General features: G+C 38.9%; 2 non-coding genes across 2 annotated transcripts; both read left to right on the forward strand.

Annotated features, from left to right (window-relative positions):
* Positions 1-1153: 1153 nt before the first annotated feature.
* Positions 1154-1261, forward strand: LOC112773527 (small nucleolar RNA R71). The gene has a single exon (XR_003188074.1). It is a non-coding gene; the product is annotated as a small nucleolar RNA R71 (small nucleolar RNA).
* A 17415-nt stretch (positions 1262-18676) lies between these two features.
* Positions 18677-18784, forward strand: LOC112774335 (small nucleolar RNA R71). Its single transcript, XR_003188829.1, has one exon. It is a non-coding gene; the product is annotated as a small nucleolar RNA R71 (small nucleolar RNA).
* The last annotated feature ends 5470 nt before the right edge of the window (positions 18785-24254 follow it).

Below are 24254 nucleotides of genomic sequence, written 5' to 3' on the forward strand. Positions count from 1 at the left end.
AAGGTGACCATAGCTTGCTTCATACCAACAATCTCCGTGGGATTCGACCCTTACTCACGTAAGGTATTACTTGGACGACCCAGTGCACTTGCTGGTTAGTTGTATCGAAGTTGTGACAAATTATGAATGTGTAATCACGATTACGCGTACCAAGTAGCTCACGTGCCAGGTATTGTTTGAACCTGGATATCACAATTTCGTGCACCAGTTTTCCTTCATCATGCTCTGAGTGTATGGAGCATTCTTCCTTCAGCCTTTCTTCACTGCTTAGATTGATTGACTTGCATTCTTCCCACGGTACCTTCTTCATTTTCCCTCTTGGATTTTTCTCTGTATCACTTGGGAAACTAGCAGTGGGCCTTGGAAATTGTTGTGAAATATGTCCTACTTGAAGTTCGAGATTCTTAAGAACCTCCCCTCGACTTTTTATAATACCTCTCTCCTCTTCCCGGAATTTTTTCAGGTTTTCACACTCTTTGCAAAGGTTTGCAAGCATAGCTTCCATCCTGGCCATTCTGTCAACATCATGTGGTGCTAATTGGTTGGAATTGGGGTATTGAGAGTGTTTATTGTGGCTTTGGTATGATGGATGTGAATAAGTGTTTTGTGTGGTCTGGTATGTTTTTTGGTTGGAGTTTTGGTGAGTTGAGTGGTTGTACTGGGTTGAATTATGAGGTCTGTGATCTTGGCCTTGGTTTTGTTGGTTCCCCCACCCAAAGTTTGGGTGGTTTCTCCAACCCGGATTATAGATTTTAGAGTATGGATCATTGATTTTCCTAGCTGAGTTTCCAAGGTAATTAACTTCCTCCCTGTTGGCTCCTTCTTCTGTCTCCAACTCTTCTTGAGGTGATGGTTGAGTGTGGATAGATGCAACCTGATTCTTCTCTATTTGCTTGGTCAATTCAGTGAGTTTCTTAGTGATCATCTTGTTCTGAGCCAGGATTGCATCCATTTGATTCAATTCCAAGACTCCCCTGTTGTTGCTTCTGTCTGAGGCATAAAAATACTCATTGTCAGCCACTGTCTCAATAACATCAATGGCCTCTTCAATGGTCTTCTTCTTGTTTAGGAAACCTCCAGATGAGTGATCTACAGCCTTCCTTGATTCACAATTCAGCCCTTCATAGAAGATGTGAATTTGCACCCACTCATTAAACATGTCAAGGGGGCATTTCTTTGTCAAGTCCTTGAATCTTTCCCAAGCTTCATATAGATTCTCACCATCCTACTGTCTGAATGTCTCCACTTCAGTTCTTAGCCTGTTTACTCTTTGTGGAGGGTAAAATCTTGTCAAGAATCTGCTCATTACATCTTTCCATGTGGTTAAGCTTTCCTTCGGGAATGACTCTAGCCATTTTGATGCCTTGTCTCTCAAAGAAAATGGAAACAGTAACAATCTATAGGTGTCAGGATGAACACCATTAGATTTAACCGTGTCACATATCCTTTGAAATTTAGCGAGATGCTCATTAGGGTCCTCTTGTGCACTTTCACCAAAAGAACAGTTGTTCTGGACAAGAGTTATGAGCTGAGGCTTTAATTCGAAATTGTTAGCATGGATAGTTGGCCTCTGAATGCTGCTACCACAATTTCCTGGATTTGGATTTATGTATGATCCCAAAACTCTTCTCTCTTGTCCAGCAGGGTTAGCTCCACCCCTTCTGGCATGGTTGTTCACATCTTCTTCATAATGATTTTCCATATCATCTTCTATGGTTATATCAAAGTATTCCTCCTCTTCTTCTGCACCAACCACCCTCTTTCCTCTTGCTTCCCTTCTTAATCTCAGGAAGGTTCTTTCCGGTTCACTATCAAAGGAAGTTGAAGTTTCCTTTCTCCTACCTGTCATACAATGAACAAGTACAAGAAATAGCAAATGCAGAGTCTAATAAAACAGAGTATAGTTAGCTTGGTTAGAGCAATTCATCAAATAGTTAGTGAGTTAACTTGCTGGAAAGTGAAGCAGTAAGATAAAATTCAAGAAAAATAACTAAAATTGCAGAAACTAAATGTACAACTGGAAATTAAAATTTAATTAATCAAAAGAAAAAGTAAAGTGCTCAATATAGTTAATTTGGTAATTGTCAATACAAAACCAATCCCCGGCAACGACGCCATAAGCTTGATACGCGAAAACTGTCTCTCGACAAATTTCCTTCCGGCAAGTGCACCGGATCGTCGTCAAGTAAAAACTCACTGTAGAGTGAGGTCAAATCCCATAGGGATTGGTAGATCGAGCAATTATAATTGAAGAATAATACTGGTTGAGCGAAATCAGAATTTAATCGGAATTACAGAAAGTAAAATTAGCGGGAAACTTAAATTGCAGAAAATTTAAGGAACAGAGAATTAAATTGTAGGGAATTAAAGTGCAGAAGCTTAAATTGCAAGAAAGTAAATGGGAATGGGGATTTAGCATGAAATTAAAGAAGCAGAATATAAAAGAATGGGTAGATCAGAGAATGGGAATTCATTGGGTTCAGGAGATGTATAATTCTCCGGATCAAATTCATTTTCATCTCTTTCGCAATCAATGCATTCATTGATCTTCTTGGCAATCTTAAGTGATTGGATCCCAATTCCTTGGCTCACTAATCTCTCTAAGCATGAACAATTGCCCAATTCCTTTATTTAAGTGCTCATGGGAAGAGATGAAGTTTGGCCACTGATCATACGACACAAATTCATAGATCAAAGTATTGGTAGGATTACATGTCACTATATCTATCCAAATCCCAACCTAATCCAATGTGAGAAAGCAATTCTAGCATGATCTCCTCATTCCTCTCCCAAGGTTCCGAGGAGATCCAATTATGAATAGCTTCTTTCCCAAGATAACTATCCAATTAGATTAAGAACGAACGTTTTCTAGTAGAATCAAGAGAAAAGAAAGAAGAATAAGATTGAAAACTAGTATTGATCCATTGAATCTACACAGAACTCCCTAACCCAATGAAAGGGGTTTAGTTGTTCATAGCTCTCAAATTGCAAAATGGAATTGACAGATACATTCTAAAAATCAAAGTGCAGTAAGAAAAACTTTCCAAAAAAAATATGGAAAAAGAGGTTCTGTCTAACTTAAATTCTAAGCTATTTATACACTTTCTTCCATTGATCTTCAAGCCTTGAATTCGGCTTTTAGCCTTGATGGAATTGGGTTGAAGATGGCTCCAATTGGTTGTTCTTTTGTGTCGAGAAGAGATCTGTTTGAAATTTGGAACACTGATGCTTCACGTTTGAGTCAACGTTTGAGGGCCAACGTTCACTAAAATGCCACTTTAAATCAGACCAGCAAAAACCAGAAAGCTTGCTGTCATCGGCGTTTGACTCAATGTTGGAGGGCCAACATTAGCTGATCCGCGCGTACACGTACCGTGCGCTTCCGCGCAAAAGGCCAAAAATTCTCATCCACGTGTACGCGTGCGCGTGGATGCAAAATTTTCATTTTCCAGATTTAAAACAAGGTAGGGGACGTCGGAGGCAGCGTTGGACCTCCAATGTTCCCTCCAACGTTGGCGTTTTGGCGCGTACGTGTACAGTGCGCTTAGGCGCCCATTGCTTTTTTTTCATCCGCGCGTACACGTCACTGACGCGTATGCATCGATTCAAAATTTTTCAATCTCAATTATGGGATGGGCATCGCGGACGTTAGAGGCAGCATTTGATGCAACGTTGGACCTCCAATGTTAGGTTATGGCGCATACGCGTACCATGCGCTTCCGCGCAAATGGGTCAAAATTACTCATTTACGCGTACGCGTGATGCACGCTTCTGCGCAGATGTCAAAAATTACTTTTTCACACGTACGGATCATGGATGCGCACGCGCCACTCAAAAATCTTTCAGCCCCAAAATTGATCATTTTCTCACAAAGTTGGGGTTAATGTTGGACCCCAACGCCACCTCCAACGTGAACGTCAGCCATGTTACAGAGAAGTGCTCTGTTTCTCTTTCAACGTTTGAGGCAACGTTGGTGGTCAAACTTGGCCACCAATGTTGCTTCCCATTCATCCTTTCCATGCTCCTTCTTCAACCTTCCTCCATGTTTTACTTCACCTATCATCAACCAGTGAATACATCAACGCTTTGCTAAAATCATGAGAATTCTTATCATTCTTAGCATACAAGTAATCATAGCATAAATCCTCATGAAATTGCATTAAATTACTCATGGTTGAATGAATCTAGGCATACATAAATTTTTACCCAATTTGCTTACTTATAGCTCAAGAAAGTGTATAAAATCTATCAAAAACCAAGAAAAAGGCTAGTGAAACTAGCCTAAGATGCCCTGGCATCAGACACTTTATTGCAATTCTTAGGGAGAATGACCCGAGGTTTAAATACTTCATTTTATAGATTTTAGGGGTTTGTACTTGGGACAAATAAATTTTTGTATAAAAGGATTATTGTTTGGTTTAGAAACTATACTTGCAACGAGAATTAATTTGTGAATTCTAAACCATCAATTTTTCCATTCATCACACGTATTATGAAAAATAAAAATTAACCGAAAATAAAACTAACTAAACAACTAACCATTTAAAAGGGATAGTTATAAATGGTGTTTGAAAGTGTTGGATGATGGTAGGAGAAGGGAAGGAGAAAGGAGAAGGGAAGAAATGGAAAGAGGAGAAGAAAAGAAGTGTAGTGAAGGGAGGGTGCCCACGTGTACGCGTATGTCATGCGTGCGCGTGGGTTGAGGTGAAATGGACGTGACGCGTACGCGTGGGTCACGCGTACGTGTGCATGGCAAACCTGAGAGTTGACGCGCACGTGTCTATCACGCTTACGCGTGGGTTGATGGTTGTGCCTCAAGCACAACGTTAGCACAGTGCAGGCGCAACTCTCGGGTCCTTGGCTGGAAGGTGAAAATCTGGTACCCACGCGTACGCGTGCATGGCGCGTGCACGTGGATGGGCGAGAATGCTTGAGGCACGCGTACGCGTGAGGTGCGCGTACGCGTGGATGGTGCTCTATTTTTCAAAATTTTTCTATGTTTTTGCACCAATCCAAGCATTCCAAACCTCCAAACAGCTACCAAAACACCATAAAACCTTATTTAACATACTAAACTACCAAATAAACTCAACAAATCAATCAAAACATGAAATTTAACTAATTACCAATATTTATAAAAGAGAAAAAAAAAGAAAGATTTTACCATGGTGGGTGTCTCCCACCTAGCACTTTTGTTTATTGTCCTTAAGTTGGAGTTATAGGGAGCTCCTCTCAAGGTGGCTTATGCTTGAAGCTATTCTTGAACATCCACCAATGCTTGAGTCTCCAATAAGCTCCACTATTCATGATTAATAACTTCAAGCTTTGATGGAGTTCGTCACAAACCATGAGCTCCCAAATTTGATTTTCCTTGTTTGATCTGGGATCCCACACTTTATTTTGACACCCGTCTTCAAATTGATCATCATTGTTCCATCCGGGTGGTAAGTGGGGTGAATTCTCAATAAAGTGGCCAAACATTCTCCTAGACCCAAGCGATCTAGCTCTATACCAACCCTTGCTATCAAGCTTTGAACATGTCACCATAATGAACCTTGATTTACAATGCCAACCACTAACCATCTCCCTTTTGCTCTTAAAGCCACAAATATGTCTAAGTTGACCATCCGTCTCAAGTAAACCGTATTCAAGGGGAATCTTGAAGCTTAAGTATAAGGAATTTACCCACTTGAATGAAAGAATGGATGGTGATGGCTTGGGGACAGGTATTTCCAATGTTCTTACAAGCTCTATTCCCTTGTGTTCTTCCTTGGGTACCTCCACCTCTTCACAAACTTCTTCACTTTTAATCCTTTGTTCATCAATTTCATCTAACTCTTCTCCATCACTCAAATCATAAATGGGAGGATGAGAAAAATCTACCTCCACATTGCTTTCTTTCTCATTCGGAGAAGGTTCTCCAAGTTCAAAGGATTCACCACCAAGAAGATTGGATGCATGATCTTCATCTCTAAGGGAACTCCATCCTTGCTTCATTCCCTCCAAGTTTTCATTCAAAAATTGTTTTGGAGATTGTGCACTCTCCTCCTCAACATCAAATTCAATCGTCTTGGAGAGATTTTCTTCAACTCTAGGTTCCCAAGGAGGTTCCAAATCTCCTAAGTCTTCAACCACGTCTTCCTCTTCTTCAATGATCATAGGCTTCTCCAATTGTTCTAACACAACATAGCATTCCTCCTTCTCCACCTGAGTTTCCAATCTCTCCTTCATGCTATACTCTTCAATTGATTCCCCATATGTGGCCATGGAAGTGCTTTGAGTGCTAAAGCATTGGGAGGCTAACCGGCTTACTACCTCAGTCTAGGTAGCCACAAATTCTAGTGTCTCCCTTTACATTTCTCCTTGCCCTTGATGTATAAGGCTAAGGGTTTCATCCATTGAGGATTGGGGTGGATAAGAGGGTTCATTGCCTTGGAGAAAGGGTTCATGATAGGAATGTGGTTCTTCTTGGTAAGGGTATGATGGTGTATATTGAGGTTGTTCTTGGGAGTATTGATATTGGAATGGTGGTTCCATGTATGGCTCGACTATGATACCATAATGTAACACTCAAACTATCAAAGCTCACGCTTTCGGCTGCGCGACTCTGATAGCTCAGACATTACGACGACTCTTATACTATTTAATACTAAAATATGAGCTTGTTTGAAACTTTAAACCGCAATACCGCTCAAAAATACCTTTGTTATGTAACATACATCCATACATAGCATACAACTTACAAAACTCTCAAAGAGTACATATATATATATAACTTTACAAGCATTAACAAATGCTTTTCCTATCCCTCTTACATAATATATATACATAAAGGCGAGGGAACAATAAGCAATAACTAAAGCAATACAAAACATCACAACATCAACTAGATAAGCTCTTCGTGACTTCAGCGTCCATATCCTGAAAGGGGAAATTGTAGGGGGGTGAGAACATCATCCTCAAAAGGGTTCTCAGTAGAGGGTTTTTGGGAATTACTGTAATAGGATACATGAAGATAAACCGTACCAGTGATTAATAACTGTCTTATGCCTCTTTTCAAAAACAACGGTTTACAATAAAAGTAAAGTCGGAAATCTTTTTTTTGAAAGAGGAATCGTTCAATTCTCAAAAACTCAAAAGCCTTTCAAAAAGGTTTATCTATGCTGGACCAAAATAGCCTTTCATATTTTTCCAAACCAGAAACACAAAACCGAACCAACCATCGGTCCATCTTATTTCAACCACGGCCCTAGGCCCAAACAATCCAACAACAGCCAATCCACCACAATCCAACAGAGTTTCAGTCGCAAACACAAGTAGGAAGGTTCAAGCACAAACAAACAGTTATTGCAAGTAGAATAATTAGCAGTTAATCAGAAGTAATCACAAAGGCAAACCAAGTACAATATGCACACCCAAACAATGTCACATAGATGCATATGATGCATGCCTGTCCTAGTGGCTGATGATATCATCTGTCGGTTATAAAGCCAACCCGACAAGTCCTGGTAGCTAACCATTGGACTGTCCCTCTGTCGTGCATCCCCAACTTGAGTTATTTCTCGATCATCATCATGATCATAATCATAATCCATATCCAACACCCTCAGAGGTGTATATTCACGGGGGCGAGCTCATCCGGGGCTTTCACAGTGTCCGGCCATACTTACGACATAGGGTCAGTAGAGTATCAAGTCTCAACTTGGAGCACATGGTGGCTAGCCACTGCTACTACTCAGGGAAACCCGTATCTCAGATAGTGGAAGTGCAAAATCACAATTATCAATATTTCAGCATATATGCATTCGTTCTCAGCCGTGAATCAACATTCATCTCAGCCATTCCGGCTTAAATTCATAATTCATAGTCAGCCATCCGGCTCATAACATATTTCGCAATCAGCCATGATTTATTATCATACACAGCCACTCCGGCTCATAACAAAATAGAACTTCCACCATTCAACATCATCAAATTCATAAAATCGGCATTTAAGTCATAAATCACTTTTTCTCAATTCATTTAACTTTGAAATCGAATTTCAACTCTTTTCAGCCTTGGCTTTAAAGATCTCATTTCTCAAATCATCTTAGGCTCATAAGCCACTCTTACTCAAGGAAAGTTCCCTTTTTAAAACAAAGCCACTCTCGGCATCCTCTTTCCAAAACTTCCAAAACCATGGCAAGTTAAGGATTCATTTTGAAATATTCAAATTCATCCATCCAACAACGGGATTTTATAACAAAAGTTCCTCGGTAGAGTCTCAAGTCTTTAGGGGAGAATAACATAACTCATTTCATCAAATTCACTCAAAATCATTAAAACCTTGGCTTCCTGATTTGAGTAATAAAATAGGATCTAAGCCAAACCAAGTCATGTAATCAATTACTCTTTTCAAAGCCGTTTCTTTTACTTAAACAAAAACCAGCTTCAACCCCATAGGAAATTCTAAAGCGTTTCAACTGCTCAAAAATTGTTTTAGTCTTGCAAAAATTCAGAACTCAAAGAGTATTTAAAACTTTTCCCAAAATATTTTGGAATGAAACTTGTCAATAGATATTCAGGTTCTTTCAAAGTCACTAAAACTTCTCTAATTGAAACCCTCAAGTCAAATTCAAAGGCATAAACCCTTTTCACATTTAAAACAACCTTAAAGCATAAGTTTCATCTAAATAACTTGTTCACAAGGAAAATATAATACTTTTCTTAAGAAACAAGACTAAATCACAATTTCCTTTTTAATAATTCATTTCCGAAGCATAAGTCATCCCTTTCTTAATAATTCAGATAAAATAGTATAAGTCTTTAACTCATAATTTTTCCAAATAACATTTCAATAAAGACTCGGATTTTATAGAAATTTCGGCAGCACCTCCCCTAAAACTTAGACTTTGCCACCCGGTTCGGGTCCCAACTAAACCGTTTCACAATCCTTTTCAACAGTTCAGATTCAGTTCAAAAGCAAGCTAAATCCAACAGTCACCTCATTTTCATATCTCAAGGAAACCATTTCAAACTCAATTCATTATCATCTGATAAAACTCATTTCCAAAGCTTTAAAGAAACGGTTCAGCGACAATTCATTTATCAAAACCAAGTCAATTAAAGCAAACCAGGCTGAATTTCAAAGAGTATTCTATTTTTCACATTATCAAGAAAGTCAACTCAACTCAAATCAATTCCCAATGGATTAAACTCAAATTTCAAATCTTTAAAGAATCAACTTCAAAAACATTCCGTTTTACAAAGCTACACAACAGTTCAGCCAAACAAAAATTCATAATCATTCGAGACAATCAAATAATACATAAGGCTGCTACAACCACCAAATACACATTGTCTCACATCAGCATCCATATGTAATAATTCCAATATATAAAATATAGTTTTCGGAAAGCACCCCTACCTTAAAACTCAAACCATAACCCAAACGCCTAACAGAGTCCTTTTCGCCTCAGCTCAAAATCACCGGCAACCAAAACCTTGGCTCGAAGCCACTTTCACAATAACCATAGCAACACTAATCGCAACATACAATAATCAAGACTCGACCCCACGTTATCAAAACTCATATTCATTAACCGAACACAACAGAATACTGACTCGAGACTTTTCGAAACATAAATACTTACTGAACTAGCAAAACGAAGCAGCTGCAATTTCGAACAGGCCCGACAACAGCTCCGGCGGCGGCCAGAAGCTCTGGTGGATTAACTATAAAAACCACGCAGCATTAAAACCTTCTCGAAATCCAAAAAGGCAGAAACCTCAATTAAAACCCTTACCGGAAGAGTTCTCCGAGGATGGCAGCGAGGTTTTCCAGTGACAGAGGCTTGGCCTGAAGTTCCGACGGTGGTCCCAGAAGTCACAGAGCCACTCTCGGTGGTCATAAATACAGAGGTGCAGCTCCCTTCTCCAGCAGCGGCACCCGCGGCGGTCTGACCACTCTTCCGACTGCGGTTCAGCTTACCATCACCAGCAACGGCGAGCTCAGATGGTGGCAGTGGCAACGGCCATTCCAACAAAGGTGGTGGTGCCCTCGACGACACCACAGTGGCAGCGCTGGTTCTTCCCAGCTCGTCAAGGTTCAGGCTCAGTCTCTCCTCTCATCTGGGCTCGACGGCGACACGGACTTCAGGGAACGGCGACGCCAACCTCTCCTCGCGCGATCCTTCCTCTGGGTTTTGGTTTTTCTCCACGACGGTGTGCAGCAGAATGCGACAATCAGCGGTGGAATAGGTTCGGCGGCAGCAGGCAGCAATGCCATGGTGTTTGAGCAGTAACGTGACGACGGCTGGGCGGCGAGATTGATGGCGGCTCGGCTGTAGAACGCATCCCTCCGTTGCTCTCTCCCTCAACCCCTCTCTCCGTGTCTCAGCCTCGACGCGGCGGCGGCAATAGTGGCTCCTCGCCGGCGCCGTTCCTCCCATCTCCCCTCTCCTTCTTCCCGTTTCCTCCTAACCCCTTTCTTTCTTTTGCTTCATTTTGCAGCTGTTGCTGAGTATTGTTTTGAGAAGGGGGAAGCATCTGTTTGCTGCTGCTGGGTTGGGTGAGAAGGGTACCGGGTCACTGGGTTAGGATTTCAGGGTTGGGGCTTTATTCATTTTTTTGAAAACTAGGGTTAGGGGCATTTTAGTACTTTCAAATAAAAATGGGAATAATATATTAATTGAAACCCAAATTAAATCTAACACTAATTATATATAGAAAATACTATTTTTTCATCAATTTCACAAATTATTTTCAATAAAATGCTTGAATCCAAAAATTAGGAATAATATAATTAGTTTCTCTATTTTCCAAAATAGTAGTATTAATATTTTGAAATATTAATTATTTAATCCAAATCATGTAAAATCCTTATTATTTTATAACTGCCAATTTTATAATTTAATTATAGAAAATAACCCAATAATTATGAAATTAAGTAAAATCTTCATTTTAATTATCAACACTTGATTTAATCATTGTCAATGAAATAATTTCTAAAAGTAAAGTCCCTAATAATAAATATATTCAAAATCAGCTCATAATAAGATTCTTCAAAAGTTCTGGGTCTTACATTCTACCCACCTTACAAAAATTTTCGTCCTTGAAAATTAAAGTAATACATAAGATAGTACATAGTCTTAGTACTCTCAAATACTTTTAGAAAAGTAAGAAGTCTTAGCATATATGTATAAATGTTCTAATACTGAAGAACCATAAGATTTAAATATACGGATAAGGTATGGTGTAAAGCAGAAGATACTCGATAGGCTCCATGCAAAAGATGACATGGTTCAAACATGTGATAGTAAAGCAAGACATCGAAGGCTATAAAACAGAATGGGGTTAAAACGGCGTGATTAACATCCGCACACTAATCTCATATCAACATCAAAGCTTCAACTTTCCAACTCCTTCAAGCACTTTACAATCCCCTTATCAGATCATAGCCTAACACCCACAAACTTGTTTGCAAGGGACAAAACACCCACAACTCATAACGTGGTACACCTACCGCTTCAACTTCCATATACACATATCACATCTCAAAGGACTAACGCCTCGTATTACTACATCTACAGATCACACGTGACATCAAAATAATTCTCGAGTCTACTCAGAATGATACAAGATTTAGAACGGAGAGACAATTGTCAAGGACAATACTCATAGATTTGAAAGAATGTATCCAATTCCAGATAAACAAGGATGTTCAAGCAATGAAGTTTGCTAGAAGCAATTCAATTGACAACCTGAAAGATAACCCTTGGGTCAAAGAAATTCAGTAGGATCAATAAGAAGAAAATCAGTGCATTGGTTTGAAACAATTTCAAGCTGAGTTGAAGATGCATGAGGTTTACAGGAAAGAATATCTCAAACCCAAGGCAAAGCTCATAGAACTCAAGAGCAAGATTAAAGATACTTCCGAATACATTGTTTATAAAAGAATCGAAAACTTGTGGAAAATCACTTTGTAGTCTAAAAGAAAAGTTAAGCAACAAACATTCTTCAAGAGAGTAACAAAAGCATAAACATAGTTTTGCTCTAATAAAAATTTCATGTTGAAGTAGATCATGAAAAGTTTTACAAACAACATGTACACAGGTTTGGTTAAGCGCTAAAATATTTCCTCAAATATTTTAGAAAGATTGTTAGGCACACATCTCAACCAAGGCAATCATAAAACTCGGAAGAAATATCAAATGCTTGTTCAAAATTCTCAAAGTTCATATTCAAACAAGCATGTATAAAAATTATAGCAAGGACGGAAGAGAAAATTAAACTCTATTTAGAAGAGAAAATCCGAGGTAGAAATTTTGCTTAAAAATTGGTAAACGAAACAAGTGGTGCGTTACCAACAAACAGGTTTCCACTAAACAAGGAAGTTCTTCAAAACTTTATCTAAAATAGCGCATGCCAACTTTAAAACAACCTTGTCAAAATCAAACAATGGTTTCACTCTCAATCAAGCAACAAAAAATAAATTCTGTTTAGAATTTCTTACAAGAGAATTCAAAACTCATTTAAACAAGGGTCGAAACAAGACTCCAAAAGTATACTTGAAATCACCATCTCAGAAGGATATTCAAGAAAATTATGGTGTACTTAAAAAGAAGTCAAGCCATACAACAAAGGATCTTAAATCAAAGTAGTTTAAACAAGATCCACTAGGCATGAGACATCAAACAAGCTTTCAATTGATCCAAAAAAATACAAAAGTCATAGGAAAAGACAACTCAATCATTAGTAAGTTCTCAAGGATAAATCTTTAACTAAAAACTCTAGTAGAGACAATGAGAGGATAAACGATACCCTATTTTAAAACGAATTAAACTGACTCACATAAGAATGAGATTCAACAGAGAAGGGGAAACTGAGATTGTTTGTAGTGCTCACAAGAGATAGAAGAATAATTAAAACAGAATCAATATGACATTCATAGAGATAAAAAGCTTAATAAGGAACGAGTCCGCTCATAAGAAGAAAGCCATGAGTCCAACATTTTCGAAAGAACAATGGAATAAACAATGTAGTATGCTAGGCCAAACTCAAATCAAAATGAATTAAGTAAAGTTTGTCAAATGAAACTCAATCGGAATGAAAGCGAAAAATCCTTTCTTTTCGGAATTTGGAAAAATGGCTGGTGCACGAAATTGTGATCTCCAGGCTCGAACAAATCCTGGTAATGGCTCCAAATCTTGGTGCTCTGATCTTAATTCATAATTGTCACAACTTCGATACAACTAACCAGCAAGTGCACTGGGTCGTCCAAGTAATACCTTACGTGAGTAAGGGTCGAATCCCACGGAGATTGTTGGTATGAAGCAAGCTATGGTCACCTTGCAAATCTCAGTCAGGCAGATATAAATTGATAATGGTGTTTTCGAATATTAATTAATAAAATAGGGATAGAGATACTTATGTAAATCATTGGTAGGAATTTCAGATAAGTGAATGGAGATGCTTTCGTTCCTCTGAACCTCTGCTTTCCTGCTATCTTCATCTAATCAGTCTTACTCCTTTCCATGGCTGGCTTTATGCAAGGGCATCACCGTTGTCAGTGGGTACATCCCCTCCTCTCAGTGAATAATATGCTCACGCACCCTGTCACGGCACGGCTATTCATCTGTCGGTTCTCGATCATGCTGGAATAGGATTCACCCTCCTTTTGCGTCTGTCACTAACGCCCAGCACTCGCGAGTTTGAAGCTCGTCACAGTCATTCAATCATTGAATCCTACTCAGAATACCACAGACAAGGTTTAGACCTTCCGGATTCTCTTGAATGCCGCCATCATTCTAGCTTACGCCACGAAGATTCCGGTTAAGAGATCTAAGAGATATTCATTCTAGCTTATTTCATGTAGAACGGAAGTGTTTGTCAGGCACGTGTTCATAGGGGAGATGGTGATGAGCGTCACACATAATCATCACCTTCATCACGTTCTTGGGTGCGAATGGATATCTTAGAAGCGAAATAAGATGAATTGAATAGAAAACAGTAGTACTTGCATTAATCTTTGAGGAACAGCAGAGCTCCACACCTTAATCTATGGAGTGTAGAAACTCTACCGTTAAAAATACATAAGTGAAGGTCCAGGCATGGCCGAGATGGCCAGCCCCTAAAACGTGATCAAAGGATCATAAGGTAATCCCCCGATGGTCAAAAAGACTAGTAAAAGGTCCTATTTATAATAAACTAGCTACTAGGGTTTACATGAGTAAGTATTTGATGTATAAATCCACTTCCGGGGCCCACTTGGTGTGTGTCTGGGCTGAGCCTGAGTGTTGCACGTGCAGAGGCCATTTGTGGAGTTGAACGCCAGTTTCCGTGCCAGTTTGGGCGTTCAACTCTGGTTTTGGATCCTTTTCTGGCGCTGGACGCCAGATTTGGGCAGAAGGCTGGCGTTGAACGCCAGTTTACGTCGTCAATTCCTGGCCAAAGTATGGACTATTATATATTTCTGGAAAGCCCTGGATGTCTACTTTCCAACTCAATTGGAAGCGCGCCATTTCGAGTTCTGTAGCTCCAGAAAATCCACTTTGAGTGCAGAGAGGTCAGAATCCAACAGCATCAGCAGTCCTTTTTCAACCTCTGAATCTGATTTCTGCTCAAGTCCCTCAATTTCAGCCAGAAAATACCTGAAATCACAGAAAAACACACAAACTCATAGTAAAGTCCAGAAATGTGAATTTAACACAAAATTTATTAAAAACATCCCTAAAAGTAACTAGATTCTACTAAAAACATACTAAAAACAATGCTAAAAAGCGTATAAATTATCCGCTCATCACAACACCAAACTTAAATTGTTGCTTGTCCCCAAGCAACTGAAAATCAAAATAGGATAAAAAGAATAGAACATACTATAAATTCCAAACTATCAATGAAACATAGCTTCAATCATATGAGCGGGACTTATAGCTTTTTGCCTCTTGAATAGTTTTGGCATCTCACTTTATCCATTGAGGTTCAGAATGATTGGCATCTATAGGAACTTCAGATTTCGAATAGTGTTATTGATTCTCCTAGTTCAGTATGATGATTCTTGAACACAGCTATTTTATGAGTCTTGGCCGTGGCCCTAAGCACTTTGTTTTCCAATATTACCACCGGATACATAAATGCCACAGACACATAATTGGGTGAACCTTTTCAGATTGTGACTCAGCTTTGCTAAAGTCCCCAATTAGAGGTGTCCAGGGTTCTTAAGCACACTCTTCTTTTGCTTTGGACCTTGACTTTAACCGCTCAGTCTCAAGTTTTCACTTGACACCTACACGCCACAAGCACATGGTTAGGGACAGCTTGGTTTAGCCGCTTAGACCAGGATTTTATTCCTTTAGGCCCTCCTATCCACTGATACTCAAAGCCTTGGGATCCTTTTTATTTGCCCTTGCCTTTTGGTTTTAAGGGTTATTGGCTTTTTCTGCTTGCTTTTTCTTTTTCTTTCTATATATATATATATATATATTTTTTTTTTTTCTGCAAGCTTTGTTCTTTGCTGCTTTTTCTTGCTTCAAGAATCATTTTTATGATTTTTCAGATTATCAAATAACATGTCTCCTAGTCATCATTCTTTCAAGAGCCAACATATTTAACATTCTTAAACAACAACTTCAAAAGACATATGCACTGTTCAAGCATACATTCAGAAAACAAGAAGCATTGTCACCACATCAATATAATTAAACTAAGTTCAAGGATAAATTCGAAACTCATGTACTTCTTGTTCTTTTAAATTAAAACAGTTTTTATTTTAAGAGAGGTGATGGATTCATAGGACATTTATAACTTTAAGACAAAGTTACTAACTACTAATGATCATGTAATGAAGACACAAACACAGATAAGCACATAACATAGAAAATGAAAAACAGAAGAAATAAGAACAAGGAATGAATCCACCTTAGTGATGGTGGCGTTTCCTTCTTGAGGAACCAATGATGTCCTTGAGCTCTTCTATGTCTCTTCCTTGTCTTTGTTGCTCCTCCTTCATTGCTTTTAGATCTTCTCTGATTTCATGAAGGATGATGGAGTGCTCTTGATGTTCCACCCTTAGTTGCTTCCAATAATTGTGTGGAAGAAAATGTATCCCCTGAGGTATCTCAGGGATCTCTTGATTTGCAGTCAAATATTCTACCACTGAGCTAGAGACCCTTGATGGAAGCTTTTGTCTTCCTTTTCCTCTTTCTAGAGGTTTCTCTGGCCTTAGGTGCCATCAATGGTTATGGAAAAAAAAAAGCTATGCTTTTTACCACACCAAACTTAGAATGTTGCTCGCCCTCGAGCAAAAGAAGAAAGAATAGAAGAATAAGAAGAAGATATGGAGGAGATGGAGGGAGATGTGTATTCGGCCATATGGGTGGGATTGGGTGGGAAAGAGATGTTGAATTTTGAAGGAAAGTGGGTGTTTGGATGTGAGTGGTAAAGAGTTAATAGGGAAGAGTGTTTATTGGGAATAGAGGATGATTGAGAAGAGAGAAGAGAGTGAGTGGAGGTAGGTGGGGATCCTGTGGGGTCCACAGATCCTGAGGTGATCCTGTGAGGTCCACAGATCTTGAGGTGTCAAGGCATTTACATCCCTGCACCAATTTAGGCATGCAAAATGCCCTTGCACACAACTCTGGGCGTTCAGCGCCAGGTTGGTGCCCATCTTGGGCGTTCAACGCCCATTTGCTGCCATTTCTGGCGTTGAACGCCAGAACCATGCTTGTTCTGGGCGTTCAGCGCCAGGATGCTCCCATTCTGGGCGTTCAGCGCCAGAACTATGCTCTGTTCTGGCGTTTGAACGCCAGACAGATGCTCCTCCAGGGTGTGATTTTTCTTCTGCTGTTTTTGATTCCGTTTTTGATTTTTTTGTTTATTTTGTGACTCCACATGATCATGAACCTAAGAAAACATGAAAAACAATAAAAATAAGAATTAGATAAACATTGGGTTGCCTCCCAACAAGCGCTTCTTTAATGTCAATAGCTTGACAGTGGGCTCTCATGGAGCCTCACAGATGTGCAGAGCTTTGTTGAGACTCTCCAACACCAAACTTAGAGTTTGGATATGGGAGTTCAACACCAAACTTAGAGTTTGGTTGTGGCCTCCCAACACCAAACTTAGAGTTTGACTGTGGGGACTCTGGTTGACTCTGCTTGGAGAGAAGCTTTTTCTGCTTCCTCTCCATGGTTGCAGAGGGAGATCCTTGAGTTTTAAACACAAGGGAGTTCTCATTCCATTGAAGGAATATTTCACCTCTGTCAACATCAATCACAGCTCTTGCTGTGGCCAGGAAAGGTCTTCCTAGGATGATGGATTCATCCTCTTCCTTTCCAGTATCCAGGACTATGAAATCAGCAGGGATGTAAAGGCCTTCAACCTTTACTAACACGTCCTCTACTTGTCCATAAGCCTGTTTTCTAGAGCTGTCTGCCATCTCTAATGAGATTTTAGCAGCTTGCACCCCATAGATTCCCAGTTTCTCTATTACAGAGAGGGGCATGAGGTTTATTCCTGAACCAAGGTCACACAGAGCCTTAAAGATCATGGTGCCTATGGTACAGGGTATTATGAACTTTTCAGGATCCTGTCTCTTCTGAAGCAATGTCAGTTGATCCAGATCACTTAGTTCATTGATGAACAAGGGAGGTTCAACTTCCCAAGTATCAATGCCAAATAGTTTGGCATTCAGCTTCATGATTGCACCAAGAAACTTGGCAGTTTGCTCTTCAGTAACATCCTCATTCTCTTCAGAAGAGGAATACTCATCAGAGCTCATGAAGGGCATAAGGAGGTTCAATGGAATCTCTATGGTCTCTAGATGAGCCTCAGAGTCCCTTGGTTCCTCAGAGGGAAGCTCCTTATTGACCACTGGACGTCCCAGGAGGTCTTCCTCCTTGGGATTCACGTCCTCTCCTCTCCTCACAGGTTCGGCCATGGCGCTTATGTCAATGGCCTTGCACTCTCCTTTTGGGTTCTCTTCTGTATTGCTTGGGAGAGTACTAGGAGGGATTTCAGTGATCCTTTTACTCAGCTGGCCCACTTGTGCTTCCAGATTTCTAATGGAAGACCTTGTTTCATTCATGAAACTTACAGTGGCTTTAGATAGATCAGAGACTAGATTTGCTAAATTAGAAGCATTTTGTTCAGAGTTCTCTGTCTGTTGCTGAGTTGATGATGGAAAAGGTTTGCTATTGCTAAACCTGTTTCTTCCACCATTATTAAAGCCTTGTTGGGGCTTTTGATCCTTCCATGAGAAATTTGGATGATTTCTCCATGTTGAGTTATAGGTGTTTCCATAAGGTTCACCTAAGTAATTTACCTCTGCTATTGCAGGGTTCTCAGGATCATAGGCTTCTTCTTCAGAAGATGCCTCTTGAGTACTGTTGGATGCAGCTTGCATTCCATGCAGACTCTGAGAGATCATATTGACTTGCTGAGTCAATATTTTATTCTGAGCCAATATGGCATTCAGAGTATCAATCTCAAGAACTCCCTTCTTCATAGGCGTCCCATTGTTCACAGGATTCCTTTCAGAAGTGTACATGAACTGGTTATTAGCAACCATGTCAATGAGTTCTTGAGCTTCTGCAGGCGTTTTCTTTAGGTGAATGGATCCACCTGCAGAAGTATCCAGTGACATCTTTGATAGCTCAGATAAACCATCATAGAATATATCTAGGATGGTCCATTCTGAAAGCATGTCAGAAGGACACTTTTTGGTCAACTGTTTGTATCTTTCCCAAGCTTCATAGAGGGGTTCACCTTCTTTTTGTCTGAAGGTTTGAACATCAGCTCTAAGCTTGCTCAGCTTTTGAGGAGGAAAGTACTTGGCTAAGAAAGCCGTGACCAGCTTATCCCAAGAGTTCAGGCTGTCTTTGGGTTGAGAATCCAACCATAATCTAGCTCTGTCTCTTACAGCAAAAGGGAAAAGCATGAGCCTGTAGACTTCAGGATTTACTCCATTAGTCTTAACAGTATCACATATCTGCAAGAACTCAGTTAAGAACTGAAAAGGATCTTCAGATGGAAGTCCATGAAACTTGCAGTTCTGCTGCATCAGAGAAACTAACTGAGGTTTCAGCTCAAAGTTGTTTGCTCCAATGGCAGGAATGGAGATGCTTCTTCCATGTAAATTGGAATTAGGTGCAGTAAAGTCACCAAGCATCTTCCTTATATTATTATTATTTTCGGCTGCCATCTCCTCTTCCTGTTCGAAAATTTCTGAAAGGTTATTTCTGGATTGTTGTAATTTAGCTTCTCTTAAATTTTTTTTTTTTTTCAGAGTCCTTTCAGGTTCTGGATCTGCTTCCACAAGAATGTTCTTATCCTTGCTCCTGCTCATATGACAAAGAAGAAGGCACAGAAAAATAATAATAATAATAATAGAGATCCTTTATACCACAGTATAGGGATCCCTGTGTGAGTAGAAGAAGAGGGGGAGACAAATAATGTAATATAATGGAAGAAACACAACTGTGAGGAGGCTAGAGATATGAGATGAGATGTTAGGATATGAATGAATAAATAGAATAAGATGGGAGAGAGGGAATTTTCGAAAATATTTTTGAAAAAGAGTTAGTGATTTTTGAAAATGGTTTTTGAAAAATGTTAATATTTTTCGAAAATTAAGATTTAAAAATTAAATTAATTAATAAATTAAAAAGAAATTTTGAAAAAGGGGGAAGATATTTTCGAAAAATGAGAGAGAGAGAGTTAGTTAGGTAGTTTTGAAAAAGTTAAGAAACAAACAAAAAGTTAGTTAGTTAGTTGAAACAAATTTTGAAAACCAATTTTGAAAAGATAAGAAGTTGGGAAGTTAGAAAAGATATTTTGAAAAGATATTTTTGAAAAAGATAAGATGAGAAGATATTTTTGAAAAGATATGATAGAAATTAGTTTTGAAAAAGATTTGATTTTTAAAATCACAATTAATGACTTGATTCACAAGAAATCACAAGATATGATTCTAGGACTTAAAGTTTGAATCTTTCTTAACAAGCAAGTAACAAACTTAAAATTTTTGAATCAACACATTAATTGATTATGGTATTTTCGAAAATTTGATATAAAAATGAGAAAAAGATTTTTGAAAATTATTTTTGGAATTTTCGAAAATAACCAAGAATTTTGAAAAAGATTTTATTTTTGAAAAAGATTTTGAAAAAGATAAGATTTTCAAATTGAAAATTTGATTTGACTCATGAGAAACAATTTGATTTTTTAAAAATTTTTGAAAAAGTCAACTCAAATTTTCGAATTTGATGAGAGAAAAAGGGAAAGATATTTTTTTTATTTTTGAATTTTTATGATGGGAGAGAAAAACAAGAAAAATGATGCAATGCATGGCAATTTTAGATCAAAATTATGAATGTGTGCAAGAATGCTATGAATGTCAAGATAAACACCAAGAACACTGTGAATATCATGATGAACATCAAGAACATATTTTTGAAAAATTTTATATGCAAAGAAAACATGCAAGACACCAAACTTAGAAATCTTTCATGTTTAGACTCTAATAAATAAAAAATGTACATGTAAAACAAGAAAAGACACAAAACAAGAAAAACATCAAGATTAAACAAGAAGACTGACAAAGAACAACTTGAAGATCATGAAGAACACTATGAATGCATGAAATTTTCGAAAAATGCAAGATTCACATGCAATTGACACCAAACTTATAACATGACTCAAGACTCAAACAGGAAAACATGAAATATTTTTTATTTTTGTGATTTTCTAAAAAATTTTTTTTTTGAATTTTTATTTTATATTTTTCGAAAAATTATTTTGAAAAAGAAAAATAAGGATTCAAAATTTTTAATATGAATTCCAGGAATCTTATGCTATAAAGCTCCAATCAAAGGGTCAGGCACGGCTTGATAGCCAGCCAAGCTTTAGTATGTAACTCAGACATGACACGCCTGACATTCGTTACATTCAACAGCCAATTGGCTAAGAAAGATAAAGAAGCTCTTCTCTTGAGTATAAGAATTGAGACATGGCTTTACAGCCAGCCAGGCTTTAACATGCTTCATGAAACACTAGAATTCATTCTTAAAATTCTGAAGGAAAATATATTTTTGAAAACATTTTTATTTTAAAATATTTTTTATTTTTTATTTTTTTATTTTTTTTTTTGAAAACAAAAGAAAAATTTTTGAAAGATTTTTGAAAAATTTTTGAAAACAAAACAAAAAGAAAATTACCTAATCTGAGCAACAAGATGAACCGTCAGTTGTCCAAACTCGAACAATCCCCGGCAACGGCGCCAAAAACTTGGTGCACGAAATTGTGATCTCCAGGCTCGAACAAATCCTGGTAATGGCTCCAAAGCTTGGTGCTCTGATCTTAATTCATAATTGTCACAACTTCGATACAACTAACCAGCAAGTGCACTGGGTCGTCCAAGTAATACCTTACGTGAGTAAGGGTCGAATCCCACGGAGATTGTTGGTATGAAGCAAGCTATGGTCACCTTGCAAATCTCAGTCAGGCAGATATAAAATAGTAATGAGGTTTTCGAAATTTATTTATAGAATAGGGATAGAAATACTTATGTAAATCATTGGTAGGAATTTCAGATAAGCGAATGGAGATGCTTTTCGTTCCTCTGAACCTCTGCTTTCCTGCTATCTTCATCCAATCAGTCTTACTCCTTTCAATGGCTGGCTTTATGCAAGGGCATCACCGTTGTCAGTGGCTACATCCCTTCCTCTCAGTGAATAATATGCTCACGCACCCTGTCACGGCACGGCTATTCATCTATCGGTTCTCGATCATGCTGGAATAGGATTCACCCTCCTTTTGCGTCTGTCACTAACGCCCAGCACTCGCGAGTTTGAAGCTCGTCACAGTCATTCAATCATTGAATCCTACTCAGAATACCACAGACAAGGTTTAGACCTTCCGGATTCTCTTGAATGCCGCCATCATTCTAGCTTACGCCACGAAGATTCCGGTTAAGAGATCTAAGAGATATTCATTCTAGCTTATTTCATGTAGAACGGAAGTGTTTGTCAGGCACGTGTTCATAGGGGAGATGGTGATGAGCGTCACACATAATCATCACCTTCATCACGTTCTTGGGTGCGAATGGATATCTTAGAAGCGAAATAAGATGAATTGAATAGAAAACAGTAGTACTTGCATTAATCTTTGAGGAACAGCAGAGCTCCACACCTTAATCTATGGAGTGTAGAAACTCTACCGTTAAAAATACATAAGTGAAGGTCCAGGCATGGCCGAGATGGCCAGCCCCCTAAAACGTGATCAAAGGATCATAAGGTAATCCCCTGATGGTCAAAAAGACTAGTAAAAGGTCCTATTTATAATAAACTAGCTACTAGGGTTTACATGAGTAAGTATTTGATGTATAAATCCACTTTCGGGGCCCACTTGGTGTGTGTTTGGGCTGAGCCTGAGTGTTGCACGTGCAGAGGCCATTTGTGGAGTTGAACGCCAGTTTCCGTGCCAGTTTGGGCGTTCAACTCTGGTTTTGGATCCTTTTCTGGCGCTGGACGCCAGATTTGGGCAAAAGGCTGGCGTTGAACGCCAGTTTACGTCGTCAATTCTTGGCCAAAGTATGGACTATTATATATTTCTGGAAAGCCCTAGATGTCTACTTTCCAACGCAATTGGAAGCGCGCCATTTCGAGTTCTGTAGCTTTAGAAAATCCACTTTGAGTGCAGGGAGGTCAGAATCCAACAGCATCAGCAGTCCTTTTTCAACCTCTGAAACTTGATTTCTGCTCAAGTCCCTCAATTTCAGCCAGAAAATACCTGAAATCACAGAAAAACACACAAACTCATAGTAAAGTCCAGAAATGTAAATTTAACACAAAATTTATTAAAAACATCCCTAAAAGTAACTAGATTCTACTAAAAACATACTAAAAACAATGCCAAAAAGCGTATAAATTATCCACTCATCAATGGCCAAATATATAATCAAATAAAGATGTGCATTGGAACTATGGTAAAATTACTAGAAAGTCAAATTGTATTTTAAGTAAGTGCAGTTCCATAAACCAGTAAAATCACAGGCGGGGTATTAGAAATAAATAGTTGTTAAACTGTATAAGAAATTTTCAAAGATTCATATATAGATTAGTATATATTTAATCAACAACAATTTTTATAAGAATCTCAAGATTGGATGTAATCACTGTCAAATAAGAGAAAAACTGAATCAAAATTTTCTCTAAGAATGGACTCGAAATCTGGAGTTAAAATGCACAGCGTAATAGGACAAGTTCAAAACTATATCAAAGAATACATGAATCAAGAAGAACTCAAACAGATGAAGATAGACGCAACAAGGATTCCAAACAAGCATATGCAATTAAGATCAAACAAGAATGCATATGAATACAGGAATAGAGTTGAAAAAATCAAACTACTTTTCAAAAGGATTAACAAACAAGAACTTCAAGTTAGGACATGAAAGAACATGTTAACTCGAACAGAATTCAAGACATACAACTGAATAGCCTCGAGAAAGAGTTTCTAACGTTCCCAAAACTCGCGATTTACTTTACTCAAAACTCATATATCATCTATGATAACCCATTAGTGCTCTCATATACATAATTCACTAGTATTAAGCCGGCGAAACTTAATATCAGGAACTATGCAGTGCAAATCTAATGGCATTAATCAATAGACCGTCATGCACTTAAAGCTCTAATTCTCGTCATTCGACAAGACCTAATATATGACAAATGCCCAGAGTATGCAACTGAAGCATAGTCGGTCCATTCCTCAGGCTCTATAGGAAAGACTGCTCTGATACCATAATATTCATGCGTATGCGCACCTGGCGCATACGCATCGATTATCCTGAATGCGCTACCCACGCGTACGCGTGGGCGACGCCTACGCGTCAACTGCGTCACCTGTACCTCAAGTATAGTTTTCAGAGAGTTAGGCAAACTCCGGGCTGGCACTATGCTCTGAGCCTAACCCGGCTCACGCGTACGCGCACCTAGCGCGTACGCGTCCTTCTGTCCACCTGCGCATCAACGCGCCAATGTGAATGACACGCCCGCGTCGATCGCGTAACTCGAACTCTTGGTACTTCAAACCCGAGAGTTGCGCAAACATTCCGCCAACACTGTGCTGGGAGCACAACTCCCATTGACGCATCAGCGCACCTGATGTTTGCGTGTCCATCTGCTTCATGAACAATCCACACGTGTGCGCACCGTGCGCGCGCGCGTCGATACTCTTGCAGCCAGCTCCTGGTACTTCAAACCTGAGAGTTGTGC

The sequence above is a fragment of the Arachis hypogaea genome, chromosome 18 (genome assembly GCF_003086295.3).
Source record: "Arachis hypogaea cultivar Tifrunner chromosome 18, arahy.Tifrunner.gnm2.J5K5, whole genome shotgun sequence".
NCBI classification, from domain to species: domain Eukaryota; kingdom Viridiplantae; phylum Streptophyta; class Magnoliopsida; order Fabales; family Fabaceae; genus Arachis; species Arachis hypogaea.